Below are 25,870 nucleotides of genomic sequence, written 5' to 3'. Positions count from 1 at the left end.
ATCCCTTCCGTAAACACTTTCTAGCCTTCAGACAGCTAATGATTCTCAATGGCGTGTCTCGCTTCTCTCCGTGTACTACGATCGTCTCCTCGTCTGTCATTGGGATGCGGATGGTCTTTTCGTGACAAATGACCTCGGCTTTGTTGCTAGACAACCAATCCATCCCTACTACCACGTTGAAGCTTCCCAACTCAACTGGCAGTAGGTCTAGCGTAAATTTGTGTCTTCCCAGTTCTATCATGCATCCCCTAATGACTTCACCTGTTTCAACTAGTTTCCCATTCGCCAATTCAATCGAGTACGGAACGTCTAACTTACTAGTGGCCAACCCAAGTATGTTCTTAAATTCTAACGATACAAAGCTATAGTTGGCACCAGTATCAAATAGAACAGATGCATAGCGTTGATTTATAGGGAACGTACCAGTGACAACATTCGGGTCCTGGCGTGCTTCCCTAGCTCCAATGTTAAATACTCGGCCTTGCGCCTGATTTAGCTTTGGGCATTCTCTTTTGAAGTGCCCAACGTCCCCACAGTTGAAGCATCCTGGCCCTCAGCCATTCCCATTACCATTCCCGCCTCGATTTCCGTTTGTTCCCCGGTTACCAGCTTGATTTGGGGCATTCCCACGATTGCCGTTTCCCCCATTATTCCCTTGCGGCCGGTTTCTATTACCACGGTTGTTGTTATTGTAACCCCTTTGGCGACCCTGGCCTGATCCAACCCAACATGTCTCCTTTGAATGGCCCGTCTTCCCGCAAGATTCGCATTTTCTAAATCGGCACGGGCCAGGGTGATGGAACTGGCATGTACCACACTTGGGCAGAGTTCCTATGTAACCCTTTCCTCTGTTTTCATCACCGGTTTTAGCCCTGGCCGGTGTGCTTGATTCACCTTTCTTGCTCATGCTGTTGGTTCCTTGCTTGAAATTGGAAAACTCCCGTTTGTTTTCACCAGACGACTCCACATGAGTCTCTTTCTTTTTCTGATCATCATTAGAAAACTTGTTTAGCCTGATGGCTTCTTCAGTCAGTGATATGCTCAGATCGATAGCTTCAGTAATGGTTGCTGGTTTCGACATTGTAACCATGCTCATAATCTGAGGTGCCAATCCCCAGATAAAGCGCTCAATACGTTTGTACTCTGGTGTGACCATGTACGGTACTACATGGGACATATCATGGAATCTCTGAACATACTCCGCGATTTTTGGACCTTCCATCCTTAAGTTCCAAAATTCGGTTTCCAATTTCTGGATCTCAGCTCTGGAGCAATACTTTTTGCGCATCAGTTCTTTTAGTTCAGGCCAAGTCATGGCGTACGCTGCAGCCTCTCCTAAGGTTTGAACTTGGAGATTCCACCATGATAGGGCACCATCAGTAAAGAGCCCAGAGATGTATGTAACTTGTTGTCCTGGCGCACATTTGCTCATTCTTATCGTCGTTTCCGTCTTCTCAGTCCAACGGGTAAAAGCCACGGCACCTCCAACGCCATCAAAGTTTTGCGGCTTGCAATCTAAGAATTGCTTGAAAGTATACCCTGTACAAGCAATGTCAGTTACAGGAATTATTAGCAGTCGCACAAGAATTGTCCAAATATAGTGTAATGTGTCTCCAATGACTTATCATTACCATTTGGAGGGTTGTTGTTGTTGTTATTGTTAGAGGTACTAGTGTCATTTTGGGAGGCCGCGTACTGAGCTATAGCTACGGCAATTATCCCTTGGAGTTCCGCCTGGGTAGTAGGCATGCGTGCTTCGCGTCGTGGAGGCATTTTCTAGAGGATGTTTCATATTGGTCAGGTCATAGCAAGTATAATAATCATACGTATATATAGTAACATTCATCATCCACATAACATCTCGTGTTATAATCATAAAACAAATAATTTTATCAAAGCATGAGATGAGAATACTGCGATTGAGCTTTCATATCATCAAGACCATAATACAATGTTTACAAGTTTTTCCAAATGTGTCATATAACCCAAAAGAGACTAAGGGTCACAATGCCCTTGTTTGAACTGTCTAGACAAATACAACTAACAAAATCAAATATCCAGAGTCATGATGTCAAAAGGTGGTCTTCAAAATGCTGTAAAGTCTGGCTCGATCGTTGTCTTCTCGTCAAAAGTAGTCAATACCTGCAATAAACCAAAAGTAGCTATGCTGATGGTGGCAGAGGAGGTGGAAAGCGAGAGAAAAGTAATCGGTGCAAATGCACCAAGTCCTCCTCGAGAGCATAGGCGAAACGCAACAGGTAAGCAACCTGCTGGTTAAGAGGAAGGAAATGAATATCTGAATCATGGGATGATGGAAAAGGAGCATGAGGTGCTGTAAACGGGGTCTGGCAGTGGCATGGAGGATGTGGAGCTCTCCCCAACTCCTGGACGTGACGTCTCAGGGCGTCCTGCTGTAACTGCAGTGACGTGAGTGTGTCCTCTGTAAAGTATCCGACGTGAAACGGGTGATAAGGGTCGGATAGTGGCATAACATGGGGTGATGACCATAGAAATGGCTCGCCTGTCGGAGCTGAAACTGGGTAAGTAGTGTGTGGGGCAAATGTAAACGGTAAGTAGTATGGGGAAATTGAGACATGACAGGTACAGAAGATGACATGGGTGGAACAAAACCAGGGTAAGGAATCTGTGGTATAAACTGGCTATCTCCTGACATATATGGTATGTGGCCAAAAGGATGCCTCGACGATCCCTCCCCAGGTCATGGCGGAGGAATGTCCTGGAGAAAGGTAATCAGAAGATCGGTACGCTGGATATCTGTGGTGTGTGGGTGAAAGAATGGAATATCAAGCGATGCAGAAATAGGTGCGGTAGGGGGAGTGACTGGGACCACATACAGAGGGTAGTCATCCTCCTCGATCCACCCATTGTGGGTGTCAGTGTATCTCGGGTCAATATGGGTAGCAAACGATGCCAGGTCATCAAAATTGGCATGGGGTCAGGTATGGGTGCTACATCTGGGATCTCAGCAGCTGGTGGTGCAACGACGGGCGCATCAGTGACAGGTGGTGCAATGACTGGTGCATCATCAGGAATAGGGTCAAGAGCAAGAACGGGCTCTGGAATGACAGGAGCAGGCTGATGATCAGCAGGCATAACAGGAATCTGATCATCTGGGAGAACAGGAGCCTCAGCAGGCTGCTCCTCGGGGACCAACTCGTCCTCCATCTCCATCTCCTCATCATTGACAATACGAGGGAAGTAACCAAATCCCAACGGTGGGATAGAGGAAGCTACCGACTCAAAGGAACCTAAGACTGAATCGGAATGAACCTCCATATCAGGAATCTCAACCACAGGAACAACAGGGTCAACAACTGGGATATCAGCAAGCGGAACATCGTCCTCTATCGGGGCCCCACCATCCTGGTCTCCCTCCGGGGGACCCTCGATGAGCAGATCGATGTCGCCAACGGGTAACGCGTCAAGAGGTTGTTCCTCAAAGGGAACTGCAGCAAATGGGAGAGGGGCAGGGATCGGAACAAGGGGTAGGTCCTCTCCCGGCGGACGATCAGCTAAGGGTACGTCGTCTCCGAAGATCGGTAGGGCAAAAGGCTGAAAATCATCTTCATCGGAGCTCGTGGTGTCTGAGGTGTAAACTTCCGGGTCTGTGGCTATCTCGTCGTCTGAGGTAATGGCCATCGGGTCACTTGTGTTGGACACTCCACTATCAGAGGATGCCATGGTGTCTATAACACAACCACAACATATGCACATAAATCAGGTAAGTATGTAAACAAATAGCAATGTAATCATGTATGTAGGTAATCATCCTAGTCTTCCCCAGACTATCCCACCCAGCCTCTCAGACTGAACTCCCTAGCCTCTCAGACTACCCTGGTCTCTAAGACCAACCTCCCAGTCTCTAAGACTAATTCTCTGGTCTCTAAGACCCAACCTCCCAATCTCTAAGATTAAACCTCCTCAATCTCTAAGATTGAACCCCTCAGTCTCTAAGACTGAAACCTCCCTTAGTCTCTAAGACTGAACTCCCTCAGTCTCTAAGACTGATACAAAAATTTTGAAAAGTGTATTTGTGCCTTTTTGTTTATAGAAAATGTTTGTGCCCTGGATCTGGACGTTTAGTGTATGCAATGTGTAAAAATGTTTGAAAACATTTTCGTGAGAGCCCTAGTGATCATAGTCTAGACTCGAGAATGAATCCTAGTTCGCTATGATCGAGGCTCTGATACCAAGCTGTCACACCCTGGCTTTTGCGGAAGCGTGGGTTTATGTGGTGTGACTTCTTAATACCATAGCAACAATCACAACAATGCTATATGATAAAATATGTGATGTTCATTCATTAAAATAGTTTAGGGAAAAGCATAACATCTTGTCTTAAAAACATCAACCACGAAATACATTACAAACCATGACTTGTTTTAAAATGAGTTCTTCAGATCGACAAAAGACTACCAACAACACGAGGATTTGAGACATGCAACCCGTCCAGGAAGGAGTTACACTTCCCAAACCTACGACTCTGGATGACATCCTTATTTAGTACGCAGCTAACATGCATCACTTGCCAGATCCAATTAATTCCCTGAAATACATGTAGTTTGAAAAGTCAACAAAAAGTTGAGCGAGTTCATGTATAAGTCTGTGTGTGTAAGCCATTAAAATATGTCTTGTATGTATAAAAGTCCCTGGTATGTAGCAATAAGGAAAAACTGATCACCGTTGGGTTGCAAAGCCAATAGTATGTGTAAAACTGGTGCAGGAAGACTCAAACCTAGCAAATTTGTCTCCGGTATGAAGACATACCACTATGGGCCGCCCCGGCCTCATGGGTGTGGGCTCGCTACACACAAATAGATCTATCACTCATGTCCCGTGGTCCTACAATGAGGATAAATGGCCTTAAGTGTCATGCCCACCACTCACTTGATCGCGTAGTAAAAACCCTCCTTAAGCTAACCATACCATGTATAAATGTCTGTAACAAATTGTAACATGTATTCCACCCCCGAAGTATAAAACTAAAAATAGTTAAGAGAAAAGGGGGACATGAACTCACAGTAGTGCGTCTTGAATCGAATCTCAACTCTGTCCGCTACACGACAACCTACAACGTACTAAGGTCTATTAGACGAACGGGTCGTGCCTTGGCTTAGAGTTTAGTGTTTTGAGTTGCGTTACTTTGGTATTATTTTTGTTAAAATAATAATAATAATTTTAACTTAACTATCGTCTTTAGGAAAATAGTTAGGCAACTATTTCGTATCTATATTTCTCGAATATTTTTACTAAGTGTTCGGATTTTCGGAAAATTTCGCCACAGTCTCCTTTGTAAATAGAGGTGTCCATGCTTCATAGCATATCATTTTTTTTACATATATCCCGTAGATCCTTCTCAAGTAGTCAACCCGACATTTAGACATGCATAGCATTACTCATGTTGTTTCAGCTTTATAGATCAAAACTGGACTGTTTTCGAGGATTTTTATAAAATAATTAACCTTTTCCAAAAATTGCCAAATTTTTACAGAATGTCACACATGATCCAAATTTTATTATGTAAAAATATCGGGGTCCAGTTCATTACCAATATTTTATAGAAATTCATTTACCCGACTGCAATCAGATTTGTTACTTTCTGATCGCAGTCTATGGAATAATTCACTAAAAATTAAATGTAAGTCCGATTGACGAAATTCCAGTTGGAGTATCACCGTGACAACAGTGACCATCTACAGTAAAAATTCCATGAGTTGTTTCTACTCAGTTTTTAAGTTATGACTCCGAATACAACACACTTTTTCTACAGTAAAAACATAGCTTGAGCTGCTGACGAAGAACAGTCCTTTAAAAATAGTAAACGACCTCGAAAAATTACGATTCCAGTGCCATTTGATCGGTTGTTCAAAAATACCCAATTTAGGCTTCAGAAAATCAGTTTTTCGATTTATATTGGTCCAGTTACAGCATGTTGAAGTTGGCTGAAAATACCAATCAGCATGCTTTTTACAATGTAAAAGTTACTAAAAACGCATCACCAAGGGTCCTAACCATGGTTTATCAATGATTTAATGACAAAACTCATGCATGCTTTAACCAAACCTAATCCAACCCAATTTCAACTTCATACAAACTTTTTATGTAGGATTTTTATGTAAGGTTCCACGTTCATCTTTTTAGTGTTCTAGTTCTTGTGATTTAAACAAATAAACGTCATACTTCACATTTTAACTAAGAATAAGATGGAACAAGGTGTAGAGACTTACTACTAGCACAAGGCTAGAGTAGAAATCTAGTGCCAAGATGGTAAGAAAATATGGTGGAAAGACTAGAATCAAGCTCCTTTGAAATCCCTTCAAGTTGCAACCTCCATGGATTCTTTGAAGCTTTGTATGGAACTTGTTAGTGGAGAAGATGAAGATGTGAAAATGATGGTGGTGGGTTCGGTTATGGGGGAGCCAAAATAGGGAGAGAGAGTGAGGTTGGAGTGTGGATTTTAAAGTGATGATGAGAATTTCTTGGAACCATGAGCCACCCTAATCCTAATGTCATGATTATCTAGGTCTTGGCAAACCAAAATTTAAGAAAATAACAATAAAATCTAAACAAAATATATAGTAATGATGGGGCCGAAATTTGGAGGGGGGGGGTAAATTGTAAAATTTGGTAATTAGTGGTAGGGCTGTAAACGAACCGAACGTTCAGCGAACAGTTCGTGAACCGTTCGGCGGGAAGTTCGTTTATGTTCGTTCGATTAGCTTAACGAACGAACACGAACAAAAATTTTCGTTCGGTTAGCTTAGCGAACGAACACGAACATATGTCTCGTTCGTTCGACTGCGTTCGTGAACGTTCGGTAATATGTTCGGTTACGTTCGTCCGTACTCGTTTGATTATATTAAAAAATAATATATAAGAAACCTTTTATCTAAACATATTGAAAACTTGAAACCTTTTTTTTTCTAAGTTAGCTAAAAGTTAGTTAAAGTTGATTTACCGTTTGGTGGTGTATTAGATTTCTTGTGTTTTGATTTACCATTTGATTGGTGTATTTAACTACTTATATCCAATGTTTAAGGATAACAATAGTTTTATTTTTTTTATTTTCAAGTTAAATGTTCGTTTGCATTCTTTTGTATTCGCTTGCGTTCGTTTGTGTTTGAGACCAGTGTTCACGAACTGTTCGTGAACAACTGAATTTCCTTAACGAACGAACACGAACATAAACTTATGTTCGGTATGCGTTCATGAACAGTTCGCGAACATGTTAATTTGCTTAACGAACGAACACGAACATGGCCTTGTTCGTGTTCGTTCGGTTCGTTTACAGCCCTAATTAGTGGGTAAATAATTAGGAGGTTAAGAGTATTTTCTAGAATAGTGGGTGTATGTCATGTTTCTATAGTGCGTGGGGATTTTTGTGACCATGATTACTTAGGAATAATAAAATAATGTTTTTGACAAAATTTTGGTGTCCTGGGTAATGTCCGGTTGCTCGGTTACGTATTGTTCCGTTAAAGTGTTAAATTGTACCGTATAGTGTCTTTTATGCATCTTTTTGTAACGAAATTAATTCCAACGCTTAGGAAAGCGTTTAGGGCCATTTAGTCAATTCTCTGTATAATACGAGTGTGTCAAAAGATGAATTGTTGTTGAAAATGCATAATTCTGCACTCAAAATGAGTTTTAGGAACTTTCCGGCACTCAAACTGTCACGTAGTGATACAGTCTTATGGTCCTCACTTCCCTACACTCCGTACTAGTGTAGTATTTTGTCCCTGGCTCATACTGGCCTCAATATAGTGTATGTCTATGTGCTGGCATTGTCAGCACGTGTCTGAGTTATCCGCCCACTATGCTAACTGTGCTTTGTGCATCAGGTTTGTCACTAAGAGTCTGTATGAATAAATGGAGTGACTGTATGTAAACGGATGCACATGTATGTATGTAACATAAATTAGTAAGCAGTTTAAAGTGTCGGTTGTAATCAGGCACAGTCATTAAGCACATAATTAAAATTAATTAATTAGACAGTACCTTAAATTTTGAGGGTTGTCACACCTCGATCTCAACCGTCCATGTGTGCCCCTTGTTTTGGGAAACCTTGGGCACCCATAGAATGGCCCCTAGTTTTCAGAAATACCATTTGCAAATGGGTTTAAAGGGTATAACAGCTGTAAACAGCTGTTTTCAACAATTTTGCACATCTGGGAGGGCCTCGCGCCACGCGTAAGGTATGATCAAACCTTACGCGCCCCGCCTGGGGGTTCTGATCAGCAAACAACTTTGAAAAATGACAGTTTCAGTCCCTGTTGGTGTTTAAAGCCATTTCCGACATGTTTAAGGCCCGTTAAGCCAACTTTAGTCCCTGAATGAGCATAAAGTTTATTTTAGCACACCGAATCCTTTAAAGCCTATTCCTAAGCTATGTAAAGGATATTTAGGGTGTGTTTAACTTATGATCATGTTCCGGAATGTTCGTTACAGTTCAAATCGGCATACTTTCACAGTTTGTCAATTTTAGTCCCTGTAAGCGAATAAACTTGATTTTGCCATACCAAAGCCTTCAAAACTTATTTCTAAGTTATGTAAAGGTTATTTAAGGTATGTTAAGCATAAATTGATGTTCCGGAGTATTTGTCTCGTTAAACTGATTATGTTTACGCACCAGTTTGCGTATAATTCTCTAGAAAGCGATATAGAGTTTAAAATCGAATAAAAGTCAAAACATGAAAAACATCGAACATAAACAAACATTGGGATCAAATAACATTATTTCATTGATAACTGAGCTGTTTACAATGATTACAAGCACAGATGTCACAAGGGTATTACTAATGTTAAAATGGGTTATTATACTAACACACGTGCATTTGTGTAATTTATAGATTATTCCCAGGAAATCCTTACTGAAAACCCTAAGAAAGCAATGTGAGTAATCATCTTTTTGTTAATTGTTTTTGCAAAACTTCACATGATTAATTATATATTAAGCAGTTATTGAGTATTTGTAAGATTACAATTATCGTGGGTATGTTGGGGTTTTGTATACAAAATTTGTTACCACCTGGTCAAGGAGTAACATTTCCACAAGTTGAGTACGACAGTACCACGGGTGATAATTGATATAACTTGGAAACAAATGTAATTGCGGGATCGCCCTCAATACTGTACAATGGTTTTTATTTAAACTTGATTAAACTGGGATTCACTCACCAGTATTTTCCACTGGCAAAATGTTTTTTAAAAACGTGTTTCAGGTAACAAGATGTAAAAGCCAAATAGAAGCCAGCTGGACAGCACTGAAGGCTTGGAAAAGTGGCAATAAAATTACCTAAGAATAAAATAGATGTTTTTGCTAAATAAAATAGGATTTATTCCTATGAAAGTGTGTATACTAAAAACTTGGGTTTTACCCATGTGTTTAATGTATTGGAAATGTGGTATTTTACTCTAATAAATTATTTTTCCTAACGACGGTCCTGATGAAAAAAAATTCCGCTGCCAAATTAGACAAATAACGTGATACCACCGAAACTGGCTCGCGGCCGCCCGTTCCCGGGGATTTTGGATCGGGGGTTGCGACAGCGAACATAGAATTTTAGAAATTAAGCCATTGCGATTTGATGGCGTGGAGTTGCTTGTTGATTCTTCTTACATAGCAAATCGTTTTCTTTAACTATTCACGAAATTGAGGTGATCACTGTCATATATGTATACACTATTAGCAAAAACGGGATACGATAGGACTAAATCTTCAAGCTCCGGCTAACAATGATGATCAAACTCAAATTCTGCCAGCACTTCAACTTTTCAGAGATACTATTGTATGTAGGGGTTGCGATACCCTAGTTTGACCTTTGATCCTTTGTTTCTCCTTCCCAAGCTCTCCGCCTTCTTCCCATTCCTACACAATTCAAACATAATCTATCAAGAGAACATGTTTGTGCAATTAAATATCAACAATTTTGAGGTTTCTAGATCGAGTGAGGGTTAGGGTGAAATCGATACAAACTAACCATTTGTTCCATGACCAGAGCAAGCAGATATCACATTCGTCCGCACTCATTGAAGGATAGATTTATAGCTTCCTGATCTTGATTCAAAGATGGAAACAGAGGAAGGCGAAATAGGAGAGAGAGCAATCTTTGCCGATGGTGGGTGGCGGAGGATTTATAATGGGTGGCCTAGGGTGGTTGGGGAGGAGAAATTCGCAAACGTGGATGGGAAATGTAAACCTACAAAGATGGGATGGAGAAGTGATCTAGCTAAACTGCTAAAAACTTCTCTGAACTGCTTAAAGAACGGGTTTTGGGAAAAAATTGGATGTAACCACCAAAGTTGTGGAGATCATGTGTAGAAAAAGGTGGAACAAACTACCTGCTCAGAAAACCGCAAATAACCTCCGGGAATCGCCATTAGAGCGGTTATTTTTGGGAGTTTAAACGGCTGAGGTTTCATCTCAGCATGATCCGACAATTGATATCGATTTAAAAAGTGGTTAGACTTAATGGGTTTAATATATATATATATATATATATATATATATATATATATATATATATATATATATATATAGTATAAGGTTTCGAGATTATACTCCCTGGTTGTAACACCGAACGAAAAAAAAAGATCTGAGAGCTGATTAAAAAAAACCTAACCTAAATTTAAGCTAATACTCGCAATTTAATTTGAAATCCGAAATCTATCTGGAACCAAAAACAATGAAAAATAGGAACGTTTTAATCGGAAGAAATCGAGTGCACGATTCGGTTTTACTATTAGATTTACGATTAAGAAGCGATTCTTCACCCTAACTCTCCTATTAAAAGGGCTTCAAAAGGAAAGTTGACTCAAAGTAAAAGTTGGCTTTGAAGAGTAGAAAAAGTCAAAGGGTGTTGCTAAATGCACTCCCAGTTTTTTAAATTTTACTGGTTGCACTCCCCCCCCCCTGAAGTTTGTAATAAATACAATCAACCCTTGTATTTTCTAATTTTTTAAAATTTGTATTAGGAAATATCCGTATTTTTTCTAGGGGTTTATCTAGTTGCCATAGTTTGAATATTTAGGTATATACGTACAATTTTATGGAAGAAAAAAAAAACTTGCACTGAGATTAAGAGAGAGCTTGAAGAAACAATTTTTTTCAACTTTGATTTTCATCATAGTTGTTCTTGGTATGTATTCTAACTAAAAGTCTTCATCATCTTTTCAAAAATTTCATCATAAGTTTTTGTTCTATACCAATTAAATCAATGCGTGATGTACGATGATGTATATCACTTTTATTATTACTCGTGGGCGACGAAGCTTAAAGAAACAACAACAAAAAACTTGAGCCAATCCTCAAAATTCCTATAAACGTAGTCGTTCAACCACGTCAAATGTTGTTGAATACAATTTTATGGACTTGAAATCATCACCTCCGAGACATAGTTTAGACGCGAACAATTCTGAGCCATTAATGAAGAATCTATTGTTAAGAAAAAAACTCGTGGACGACCAAGCTTAAAGAAACAACAACAAAAAGAAGGTATTGTGCTTGAATATAATTTTATGGATTTGAAACCATCGCCAAATGTGGTTGAATATAATTTTATGGATTTGAAGCCATCGCCTCCAAGACATACTTCCTACGCAAATGATTCTGAGCCACTAATGAAAGAAATCCCAAGAATCTTTCACCCGTACATCTCATGTATAAAAAATGTCGATCCCGATGGTAATTGTGGGTTTCGATTTGTCGCTGTGGGGTTGGAGATGGATGAAAACTTGTGGAGTTTTATTCGAACTGAACTTGTATAAGAGATGGACATTAACTCAAAAATTTGGAGGCAAATTTTTGACATAGTTGTCACAGGAGAGTATAACCGTCTACATCGCAACATAGATTTTCAAGGAAAGGGATTTGCAAGACGTGATTATTGGATGGATATGCCCCACACTAGACTCCTCATTGCTCAAAGATTTGGTGTGATTGTTCATCTTTTAAGCATCGCCGGCAATCAAACTTTCTTCCCGCTATTGACTGCTCCAAACCAAATTTGTAGCCCACATCAAGTGGTGTCGCTTGTTCATGTTCGTGGAAACCATTTCATCCATGTTAGATTAGAAGGAGACTATCTGATGCCTCTACCGAACAGTCTTTGGAGTAGCAACCGAAGTGACGTTGCAGCAGATTGGGAAGTTATGTACAGTTCTCGTATAAACCGGTATAAGGAGCTAAAAAATCCTAATCCAGACCGAACTGTACAATATGTTGGTTAAACTTCAGTTGTAATTTGTTTCGGTTAAACTTTATTTGTTTTAGTTAAATCTTAACTTTAATTTGTTTTGGTTAACCTTCATTTGTTTTTTTAATGTGTTACTCATTTGTTTTAAACGTTACGAACTCATCATAGTCTTAATCTTTTTTTTTGACGTAATAGTATCAAAGGCACTGCTTCTCTGGCAAAATTCCTAATTGCCACCTTAAAATTTTGGTTAACCTATTTGATATAAGATCTCGTTTAAATAAAGATGATGTTTATTAATTGTTATACGTGGAACTCAACTAAATTTTTAGGAACAATATACTAAACGTGATTGTCATGCAAAGTAGTGATTTAAAAGTGTTATCATTATGTGACAATATTATATATGAAGGTTTTGTGTATCATACTACATCTGCAGATGCTATAATAGTATTAAAGAATAAATAATATGATGAATAATTATTTACAGAACGTTCATAAAGTTATTTAATATTTAAATGAATAATTAGTTACAGAATGTTTATAAATAAATAATAGTTGAATATCTAAAATAAAATTTAAAGGGATTAAAGAAGAACATAAGAAAATACAAGGATGGAATTTAAAAAAATTATAAATATGATATTTTTGGAAATGGAGGTATAAACAGTAAAAATGGATATGCAAATAGCCACACGCAAAGTCAAAAATGAAACATGATTTTCGAATTTTGTATGTATTATTTGGTTTACATAATTAAAAAGTAATAGAATTAAATTATTGATTCCTAAAATTACGTAAAGAATAAATGTGAATATTGTAGAATTGTTTCCCTCCAAAAACATGAATCTATAAGGGTGTCACATGACAACCCAAGTTCTTCATTTATTAGATAGGATAGATATATATGTATTTAGAATTCATCTACTTTACTCCTATTATGGATCTTATGGTAAGGTGTTTAATTATCCCCTACAAAATTGATGTGGGTTCACGTCCTTTCAAGAGTAAGCTTTTAGTGTAACTAGGGGAAACACCCGTGCGATGCACGACATGCATAATAGTTATTGTTTTTTCCTGGAACGACGACTGATATAGATAGTGCGTGACACGGTACGAAAGTGCGAATATAGTATAGATTTTTAAAACAAAAACCGTTTTTTTTTAAAGTTAGCCGTTTGACCATGGTTATTTTGACCAAAGTCCACTCCTCGTTCGGCGCTTTGTGGTAGCACTACCAGTCAAAAAAAAGGCCCAAAACGCCCGAGGGTACAATGTTCCCCCGCGTTTTTAAGACGCTTTGAGAGAGGTTTGCGCCCCACCACATGTGGTCTCACAAAACTTCAATTCTATGGACGTGTGGTTTCTCAACCCTCTTCAAAAGACGTCACAGTTTTCAAATTTTTTTATTTTTATTTTTTATTTTTCATTGTTTTAGATGGTGTAAAATAGATGTTAGATATATATATTATACTACATACACATATACATATAAATTCAGTTTTGACATCTAAAAGTCAAATTGCAGGTTTTGTTCCCTTTTATAGATAAGAAAGCAGTTTATTATTTATTACTAAAATGTTGTATTAACTTTATTCTGCAACATATTCTTTATAAACTATGCTTACCTTGACATAACCTAATAGCTATATTTCCTTATTAGAAGTCTCTTATAATTGAAAATTAGTACATATTATTACCTTGCTGGTGAACACATTTACTCTATGTTTAGGGAACAATTTGATTAGGTTGCTGATATTGAATCGAATATCACACCAAATTACAATAGCAGTTTATATTGCTACTATTCACCCAAATCAAGCACCTTAAATAAGTCAGTGTTTCTCTATATTCAAAAAACGAACTATAACTGACGATTATTAAATTGCAACAGTCAATTCAATCCAAATACTGCAATAGAAACATAAAATCTACCACAATTCGTTGGTTAATCACGTATAGTTCTTAATCGATTAGAATAAGAAAAAAGGAAATTGACTCACCGTAACTTAAAATCAGGAAGAAAGCGAACAAAGGGGCAGAGTTTTTCGAAATCAATGACCCCTGTCTTTCATTGTTATTCCTTGAATGAGGTAAGCAAGACCCCATACTACACACTACATACACATACATAAAATTGGGTTCTATATTATTTGTATAAACACCGATTGGAAACCCTCACATTGCATTTGATGAAACCCTAATCAATATAAACACACACACTAACACTCACGAATCGAATCGAATTTATAAAAGGAAAAATTCGGGCTGTTTTTACCTCTTGCTGCTCCAAATCTTCATTACCATACATTATCTTCATCTTAGATATATATATATTGCACTTAAAGGTCTCAACCATCAAAATACGATCCAAGGGCTAAAAAGTGGTTCCTAATTATGCAATGGTTATCATTTGAACCTTATTCCATGAGACTTGAGGTAAGATGCAAAGAGCATTCTTTTGAGTTTTAAACCATCTGTAATTAAGTTCATTATTTAATCATTATTGTTGCAATTATTAGGTATTATAGATAATAATACCCCATGAAATTACCTTTTAGTAATTTTCGTTTCTAATTGGTTAGCATCTTTTAAGTTTTAAAACCATTTATAGTTATAATTAAATTCATAATAACGTTGATTAAGTTTTTTTATATTTAATTATTATTATTATTATTATTATTATTATTATTATTATTTTTATTTCATATGATGTTCATCAACTATCTGATAAAATTGCAAAAAAGGTTGTAACCTTATTTGTATGATGTTTAGCAATTACTAAACCAAATAATAATGACTTAATTATAAAATTCAATCAAGTAATCGGTTACGGAGAACTTGAAATGGAAAAGCAATGTAAATATGAGGAAGGTGATGATGTTCAACTAAGTCAAATGATTTAATTCTTTATCAAGTATTTAACAATACTTAATTTATAAAGTTATCAATTTAATTGTATTTATCAATTTATACTCATGTAGAAAGACTAATTCCCTTTACTAACTTCATTGAGTTGTTGTACTATAAGCATAATATGTTGCAATTATTTAAATTTGGTTGGAACCCTTGTGAAATGCTTTATACGATAGTATAGATAAACGCAATCAATTTAAATCTTTTGCGCGGGTTGAAAACATCCGAGCCCTTAAAGTTTGCTGCCCAATCCTGTCAAACAATACCTCCTCAAATATTTCCTCTGCATCTATATTGCCTATATATAGTATCAATTAAATCACACAAAAGCATCATATGTTTAAAAAAAATAGTAAAGTAGAAATTAAAAAAGGAAATACCAATAGGCCAAATAAATGTCTATCTCCAAATGAATAACTTTTCTCGTACCCACCCTTTTACACCTCCATATACATGAAGCTGCAAAAAGGAAAAAGACTATAAATTTATGAACAATTAAACAATACATTGGTAAATGGTTCCAGATACTATAGTCATGCAAGGGTACCTTGATGAAGTATGAAGTGTCTGTCTTTTTGTATCCAATAACCTGTGTGTATACTTTATATGTAATATAAAATCATAATTTGAAAAAAAAAAACACTAAATCACCAAAAACATAATAAAACATCAATATAAACTCATAGATTATGTAAAAGAAAACTGTTATCCCATTTGAATATTTTAAGAAACAAACCAAAGTTTTTTCGAATAAATGTTGAAATGGGTATAAAAGAACACACCTTTCCACCAAGATAAATAAATTTCATATCAACTTATCTCTTTCTTATCTCTTTCTTTTCGACTCTAACTCGCACAATAGTAGACAAAGGAGTTGATGTTGAGTGAAATGGTGAATTTATAGCAATGATAGGAGATTCCTTAATCGGTCAAATTTATTACATATTGATTGAAATTGGACCTTTGGAGTGCTTTTGCGGTTTATCCCAGTAGGTTTCATTTATTAATTGCATTTAAGACCGAACTTATTATTGTATTATTATAATTAATTGTGATTATATTCTCATTTAATTATTTTTTTATTTTTTAATATTAATGTAGAAAGGCCATTTCACCCCTTACTAACATCATTAAGTTGTTGTACCATAAGTATAAAAGATTGTAATTACTTAAATTTGGTTGGTATCCTTATGAAATGCTTTATAATATAGTATAGATAGATAGATATAGATATAGATAATTATTTTTTTATTTTTTAATATTAATGTAGAAAGACCATTTCACCCCTTACTAACATCATTAAGTTGTTGTACCATAAGTATAAAAGATTGTAATTACTTAAATTTGGTTGGTATCCTTATGAAATGCTTTATAATATAGTATAGATTAGGTTCTAGCATTAATGTACTGTACTATATGTTAATATGGTGTTTCATGCATTGCTTTGTTGCAAATTGTGTTGTTTTATTTGTAAATTATTATTATTATTTATAATAATCTAATTAATTTAGCCAAAATCTTGTTAATAATATATTAGAATATACATATATATATATATAGTTATTTTAATACTTTTATTATTTTAATATTATAATAATAATTCCTTTTTTTTTACTGTTTAACTTTAATTTAATGATTTTTTAGTATCACGGGGTGGGATAAGCTTGGTGTCAACTGGTACTGGTATCGAAAATACCGGTACGGTCTTGTTTGGTATCGGTACAAATAGTAATTTTAATATTTTAATAATATATATAGTTTTTTATATATTTTTATTATTTTAATATTATAATAATAATTCTTTTCTTTACTTTTTAACTTTAATTTAATGATATTTTTATGATACTTATGATCTTTCGGTTTAAATTTTATCTTAATCTATTAAATTCTGATACTAATATCATGGATAAGTCCTTAATATTTGATATCATTTGGATCCCTTTACCTATTTTTTTTATTATATGTTTTCTTTGAAAATATATTGTTGTGTTTTTATTACGAATTATATTTGAGCTACTTTTAATATATTAATTACTTCGAAATTTAAATTTATGGTTACCTTGTCAAAGATCATTTTATAGAATAATCATAAGTTTGGAATAATTATCTTTAAACCAATTATTAAAACAAATTAAGATCAAAGTTAACTTTAAACTAATCTACCTTTATCTATAATATATTATTTAGTATAATGTGTTATTGATGATATTAATTTTAATGATTATTGATATATAATTATTTTATTTTATTTTTTATCTTATCTCTTATTTATTTAATATAAATTAAATGCAATTAATAGGATTTTTATAGGATGATGCATTTAAAACAACTATAAATTTTGGTTTTAAAATAGAACATATAACTAAACTTTAGAATATATATAGATAATCTCCTAATTCTACATTTCATTTCAGAGCGGGACTCGAACACTAAACATCTAGTGGTTAAGTGCTCTTTGGTCAATATTTTACATATCGGCTTATGATTGAAAAACAATGATAACAAAAAAGACAAATTGAATTTTAATAACTTAAACTATGACTCGTTAACCAATATAATTGATAGATAGATACTTCTAGATTTCACTTTTCTTGCGAAGGAAAAAATTCTAATGGAAAATTAATTATATGTGCACAATTAGATTGTTGAAAATTGTTTACAAACGACTTAGATGAAAGAGAGAGTTAATATTATTCCATTAGAGTGTAATTGCTCTTAGTAACGAAAGGGAAAGTTATAAGTGTCAGATTACCATTATGGTTATTAACGGCATTGAGTTATAGTTTGGATTATTAAAATTCAATTTACCTTAAAAACCAAATAAAAAACATGATACTTTGTTTTTTTAGTTAAAGACACACACATATATAATGTATATATGTAAGGAAAGGGTAAAATGAGAACTACCTTGAATTATGAGAACCATGAAAACTAGACCTTTCAAAAGGTTTTTTCAAAAAACAATTCTCAGAAATCTTTAAAAAAAATCACTTGTTCAAAAAAAATAAAAATAAAATCGCATGCAAAAATTTACATGGATGTAAAAGAAATTATTGGTGACGTCATTATTTCGTAAACAAAATTTAAATCAGGCATAACTACCGGCTCAGCAATTTTTTTTTCTGATGTGTTTATAACATTTTTATCTACGTTTTTTGCAAAAAAAAAAATTGGTGGTTAAACTCGCACGGGAAGTAGAAGTTCTTACAAATCGTATAGGGTTAGGATTTAGAGAAAACGGGGGAAAGTGTGAGAACAGTTATGGATTGTCAGATCAAAACAATTTATGGACTAGATTGGTGCGGTGGCGTTATCATAAATAAAACCAATTCTATTAAATGAGCACGCTTCATTAAGGGTAAAAGGGTATTTTACCGCTCAAATTTAAAACGCCAAAAATTAGTGATAAAACGCGTTGGAGAAGAGGAAACAACACAATAACTAAAATTCAGTTATTAACATTTATTAGAAAAAATTCTCTCCTAAATTACACGCCAAAAACATCATTATATATAAACGACGTTAAACATCGCTTCCATAAATCACTTCAATCTATCATTCTGTAAAAACATCTTTTACCAAAAACGCCAAGTTCAAACAAAACGCCAAAAATGGCAACTATCGTTTGGTTAAGATACACTCTGGCAATCAGGCGATTCGTCCTACGTTTTGACAACAGAAGGAGGGCGTATGTTAGGACGATCAAGGCAATTTTGAAGATGGAAGAAGAGGTACAGAGGGGTATCCTATCGCTTGGCATCGCTCTGGATAACGAATGTCATGAAACACATAAGCTTATGAAAACATTAATAAGGAAATTTGGACCAATCAAAGCAGATGGAAAATCGGACATGTCATGACATCATGGTGTTTTGATGATGAAACAGACATGACGACCGTTATATACGACACCGGAGAGCAAGAAGACTACCTGCTTGAAAACATCATGACAAAGCAGGGGCTTGGGTTCATGGAAGAATTGCACAACGCCACTTGTTTGAACACAAACATGGACTCAAAAATGGTGTTAATGCAGGACATGTTCAGATGGAGGCTTCAGAATCTTCAGGAACAAGAAGCCGATGAAAGTGAAGGTGATAACATGGATGAAGGTCTAGATGAAGACTCCGAGGAAGAAGACGACGGAAGTCATGGATACTTCTCGGATAAAGTACCTTCTGACGAGGAGTTTTAATTTTTTTTAGTTTTCTGCTGTGTAATCTTCTTTTTTTTTTCTTAAGCTAATTAAATGCTATATTTCTCTATTTAGTTGCAAAACGCCAAAAAAATACTACAAAAAGTTATTGCTTACAAAACGCCAAAAATAATAAAAAAAATATTTTTCCTGCTTAATATTTTCTCTGTTATTGTATTCATCTTGGTCTGCATAACGCCATTTAAAAAAACGCCAAACTTGAAAAATGGGACGTCTATCACCTTAGAACTGATAAAGCTGAACAAAACAGTAAATACACACGGTAACTGAAAAGACGGTTACTTTATTACTATCATTTATTATAATAAAAATCCCGCCTAAACTACGCGCCAAAAACTCCTATAAGAGAGGGGTCTCTACACAATGAATTTATCACACCCAGAAAAACAAACGCCATGTTCCCTAGAAACCACTCACTTTAAACGCCAAAAAAAATAGTTAAAAAAACCATAGATGGCAGAGCTTTCGATGAATGGGTTATTATCTGAGATGGGTATCTCTATAATCTTTTGCTGAATGAGATGGACAAATATTCAAGAAAAAGAGACTGATGACAATGATATGTCATCATGTGAGTTTTGTTCTTGATGAATATATGCATGACATGAAGGGATCAATACCAGTTTAAAATGCTATTTTGGACTCCATTATTATAAATAAATAACATTCAAGCAGGAGTTGATCTTCAATGACATGCCACCAAACAAGAATAGCACACCAAAAAAACAGGATGCCACTAACAAGCTTCGTCTAAAAAGACGGGCATTATGTAGGAAAGTTGGCATCTAGCTAAGGTATTCAAAGGTTCAAAACGCCAAAACAAATTCAAGAAGAACAGGCTGATGACATTCAAGTAGAGAATTAGATTACCATTTTTAATTTTTTTTCTTTTTAATTTTCTGTTGTTTTGTTATCTAATTATCTGTTGTTTGTTATCTAATTCTCTACTAATAAAATACATTATTATATAAAACGCCAAAAACTACAAACACCAAAACGCTAATAGTATGAAAACTGTGAGAACGGGTGCTGACAAAGCACCTTGTCAATGTATTAAACGCCAAAAAAATTGACTAAACGCCATAAAAACATTTGGTCTTATTGTAATCTTATGAAAATATTAATGTATCATAGTGAATTATTAACAACGCCATAAACGCCAAAAAATTGACCAGGGAAACGCTATAACGCCAAAAAAATTATCTATGTGACACAAAAACAATTAATTCAATGTGACAGATCTAAGAAACAATAAAATGCCAAATAGTTAATGAATATAATTAACGCCAAAATAATCTTATACGCCAAAAATGAAGCAGCATGTTACGCAAAAATTGGAAATAAAAGAAGATTGAAAAGACAAAAAAAACCCCTCACGCCCTGATCATATCCCGCGCCACGTGTTGAGCCAGGATGCGTTATCACCGTTCTCACATTTTAGGGCATTTTCTCCTGATCCCGTACCTATATATATGGTTAGGTTTTAGAGAAAACGGTGGAAAGTGTGAGAACGGTGAGACCGCTTATGGATCGTCCGATCAAAACAATCTATGGACTAGATTGGCGAGGTGGCGTTTTCGTAAATAACACGAATTCTATTAAGTGGACGCGCTTCATTAAGGGTAAAAGGGTCTTTACACTTCTATGCCAAAAACGCCAAACTAATGAATAAAACGCCATTGCGGGCCAAAACACATCCCTATATAAACAAAACATCTCAGACATAAAAACAACCCCCCCCCCCCGAACCTGAAACGTCATATTTTCTACTATATACCATTCATATTACAAATGCCAAAATTCCCAAAACATCAAACACACCTACTCAAAACGCCATATTTTACTATATACCAATCATCTTAGAAAACGCCAAAACACTCAAACATCAAAGATTCCAAAAAATCGACGTTTCTTTCAGATACACTATTTCCTTAGTAAAACTCCAAAAATGGCAAATATCGTTTCTTGTATATTCAATATTGTTCTACGTGAAGTTTCGGAGAATGCATTCTTCCCTGAGGTGGTGTGACTCAAATAACATTTTGCTGCATGAGATGGATAAATTATAAACAAAAAGATGCTGGTGTCAGACTTATGTCATTTTTTGTGTTTTGTTATTGATGAATATTATAATGGCATGAAGAGACGAATGACACTGATGAGTGGTTTGAAGATACATATTCAAACAAAAAACTCATGTCATTTTGTCTTTCCAAACGGCAACAACACAAGCATGACAAAGCCAAACCGCCAGTGAACAAGTTTCAGAGAAGAAAGAGACTGATGACAGTGAAGATTTGGAAGATGAATTGTTTCTATTTTTATTTTTTTAATTTTCTTTTTCTGTTGTTTGTTATGTATTTTTCAACTTAGAATAAAAAAATACATTATATTAATAAAATGCCAAACAGTCATACTGCTTGTGAAAACGCTATAATGCAGTAAAACGCCAAAAACTCCCAAACTATAATAAAAGTAATTTGGAAAAAGTATTATTAAAAGCTAAAAATGGAAAAAAAATACAAAAAACTACTTAAAGCCATTAAAAAACGCCAAACTTGGGAGATGGAAAGTCTATGGCCTAAAAACTCATAAAAAGCTGAACAAAAACAGTAAAAATACACACAATAACTAAAAAGACAGCTACTTTATTAACATCATTTATTATAAATAGAATCCCGCCTAAACTACGCGCCAAAAACCTCTTATAAGAGAGACGTCTCTGCACAATCAATTGATCACAAACCAAAAACAACGCCATGTTTCCTAGAAACCATTCACTTTAAAACGCCAAAAAAATAGTTAAAAAAGCCACAGATGCGGAACCTCGTTTCTTTTATATTGAGTATTGTTCTGAATGAAGTTTCACTAAATGGATTCTTCTCTGAGGTGGATATCTCTATAAGCTTTTGCTGAATGAGATGGACAAATATTCATGAAAAAGAGACTGATAACACTGATATGTCATCATGTCACTTTGTTCTTGATGGATATATTGATGGCATGAAGGGATCAATACATTCGAGCAGGCGTTGATCTTCAATATATCACCAAACAAGTATATATCAAACCACAATAAAGGATGCCACAAAAAGGCATCTTTTAAAGACGGGCGTTATGTAGGAAAATAAGGATCTACATAAAGTATTCAAAACAGGTTCAAAGCGCCAAAAAAGTTAAAGTAAAAGAGGCTGATGACAGTGAAGATTTAGATGAGAAATTAGATTATAATTTTTTTTTTCATTTTCTATTGTTTGTTATCTAATTCTCTGATTTTTATTATCTAATTCTCTACTAATAAAAAAATTGAGTATAAAACGTCAAAAACTACAAACACCAAAACGCCTGATAGTGTGAAACTATGAGAACGGATGCTAGCAAAGCACGATATTGCTATATAAAACGCCAAACAAAGTATTACTGGTAAAGCAACACTAATTGACAGATGAAATTGAACGAAACAGTAATTTCAAAACAGTAAAATGAAGAGACGGTAATATTATTGCCAAACATTTATTATATTAAAAGCCACTACATGGAAAATTGAATTTATTTATCTTTTCAAAACGCCATAATTGTCTGTCACATTATAGGCCTGCATCCTACATGGCACAACACTTGATAGAAAAAACAATAAACATCAAGAAGATTACTGATGTTTTTTACATTATAGGCTTGCATCCTACTTGGCACAACAAATGAAAGCCATACTTAGTTAAAACGCCAAAATATTTACTATGATCCTGATATAAAAAAAATAAAAACGCCGCGTATTTGTTAAACGCCAACAAATGGAAAGGTGATGTGACACGCGTTTAGAAAAAGAATATTAAAGGACAAAAAAGCCTCTCCGCCCTTCTCTATGTCGCTTGACACGTGTTGGGCCAGGATGCGTTCTCACCATTCTCACACTTTTGGGCGTTTTCTCCTGATCCCGTTTATATATATATATATATATGTGTGTATATATATGTATATATATATGTATATATATGTATGTGTATATATGTATATATACATATATATATACACACACACATATATATATAGGGTGGGGTTCGGCTACAAAGTCTATTTTTCCTACAAAGTGTACAAAGTCATAAAACATCACAATTTCAGCCATAAAACACACTTAAAGCCCACAAATAAGAGAGTAAAGATCACTAAAACACAATATCCAAACCCTAACATTCCATAAAAACTTGAAACACATCATTGTAGAACCATGAATATAAAACACAACATGATAATCAATATAAAACACACTAATGTTAGTCATTCGGTAATCAAAGACTTATCATCCAAAACACAACACAAAACCCACAAATATGGCATTTTAGTAATCTTCACTTTGTATTTGTGAGTTTTGAATGTGTTTTATGGTTGAAATTGTGGTTTTTTATAACTTTACACTTTGTAGGAAAAATAGACTTTGTAACCAACTCCCACCATTATATATATATATATATATATATATATATATATATATATATATATATATATATATAGGGGATGGATCATGAGAAAACTAGTTTAAATGAGAAAACCAAAAAACTAACTAAAAAAGCCTAAAAAAACCTAAAAAACATACCAATTTTTTTTTACAATTTTTTATAGAAAAATCGCTACTTTTTATGTATGGAAAAAAAATTTTCAAATTTTTTTTTTGTTGTACTGCACATGTGCACTAATACGGAAAGCCTAAACCACTTAACCCACCCTCCACCGACACCTCCCAAAAACCTAACCCCCCCCCACCCCCCAAAAACCTAAACCCCCCACCCTCCCGAAAACCTAAAACTAAACCCTAAACATAAACCCGAAAAAAAACCTAAACCCCCCACCCCCACCCCCCAAAAACCTAAACCCCCTCCCCCACACCCAAAAACCTAAACCCCCTCCCCCCACACCCAAAAACCTAATCCTAATCCTAATCCTAAACCTCCAAAAAAACTAACAATTAAAGCTAAACTAGACTCAAAAAGCTAATTTTAAGCATGTAATGCACATTGTAGTACATGTTATATTGCGCATGTGCACTACTATAATAATAGTATTGAAAACAAGATGACACCATAAATCTTTTTTTATGTCATAAAAAATATGCTCGAATATACTTGAATGAAAGATAAGAAAATTTGTGATTTTATGGTGCCATTTTTGTTTTAAAATGATAAAGTATGGAGAAATGGGAAATGTTTGAAAAGTTATATATTTTTTGTTCCAATTTTACCCCTCCTTCATTAAAAGTCTCCCCCTCCTTTTTAGTGGCTTTTAGTTAGTTTTCTAGTTTTCTCATATATATGTAGTTTTCTCATGATCCTCTCCCCCTATATATATATATATATATATATATATATATATATATATATAGGGTTCCTGCGCAAAGTGTGTTTTTCCTACAAAGTGTAGGAAGCGATCTGAGCTATCCGATGGGTGTGTTTCATGGCTGAGATCAAGTCAGTGGCATTTTTGTAATATTTGTGTGTCATTAATTAATTGTCATAATATGTTAGGGGTAGCCTTGTCATTATACGTGTTTTAAATCAAACAAATAACTGTCATAAATAACACACCTTCTACAATCTGGCGATTCCCCCTATCTCTAAAACCAATTATAAAACCTTCCTCATATTCGGAAGATGATAACTCGTTATATGTATTTTTATGTATCAGCCTGCGATTTCTTCAGGAGGGTTCACGTATGGTAGTGTTTTTTCTTTTTTGATTCACACAATGTGAAGAGAAAAGTGTAAAACTTAAAAAACAAACACTGGCAATTAATTTTTCATATAACTAAATAGCTATAGTGATTTTATCTAATATACCTCTATGCTTTCAAACCAAATGTAGGAAACTCCTCTAAACTGTATTTGTTTTTCAACAAGTCATCCTGCTTTGAGTATCTCTTAGTGTCTTTTCTCTTTAATCTATTAGAACGATCCTTGTTTTGTTTCGTATCACGAAGTAGATTCTACATCCAAAATATCATAGAGAATAATAAGTACTTAAACTGTTTTATAAAAATATATGTTTTATAACCAACTTTAAACAAAACAAAAATCTACAACTTTAAATTATATATGTTTTATAAAAATAAAACAAAAATCTACAATTTTTCAACAAAAAAACACAACCAAATACAATCAAACAACAAACCGACAACCCATTTTTTCACCAAAACCTCACTTTTCCCCAAAAAATAAACAGTCAGCCCAAAACGCCCCGTTTCGGTCAAAGCAGAGGGCGCTTTGGTATGAGGTTAACAGACAAGGACTGAAAGACTCAGTACTTATGTGTTGACTTTAGCTCAAAGCGCCCCGTCTTGATCAAAACGGGGCGTTTTGAGGTGTGTGAATAGACAAGGGCGTGTGTAAATAACCTGAGCCTTTGAAAAACAACTAGAATAGAAGAAAAAAGAAAAGTAGAAAAAGGACCATTTAAAGCAATCCACAAACCCTCAAGACCAAATTGTAAAATACATCCCTTCAAAAACACTCCAAAATAGTTACGATATATTGGG

General features: G+C 34.9%; 1 long non-coding RNA gene across 1 annotated transcript; it reads right to left on the bottom strand.

Moving 5' to 3' along the window:
• Positions 1-15,194: 15,194 nt before the first annotated feature.
• Positions 15,195-15,574, bottom strand: LOC110866231. Its single transcript, XR_002551245.2, has 2 exons — positions 15,512-15,574; positions 15,195-15,429 (listed from the first exon to the last, which is right to left on the bottom strand). It is a non-coding gene; the product is annotated as an uncharacterized LOC110866231 (long non-coding RNA).
• Positions 15,575-25,870: the final 10,296 nt, after the last annotated feature.

The sequence above is a fragment of the Helianthus annuus genome, chromosome 7 (genome assembly GCF_002127325.2).
Source record: "Helianthus annuus cultivar XRQ/B chromosome 7, HanXRQr2.0-SUNRISE, whole genome shotgun sequence".
NCBI classification, from domain to species: domain Eukaryota; kingdom Viridiplantae; phylum Streptophyta; class Magnoliopsida; order Asterales; family Asteraceae; genus Helianthus; species Helianthus annuus.
The sequence above is the reverse complement of the archived record's forward strand: the minus strand, read 5'-3'. Positions and strand labels throughout refer to the sequence as shown.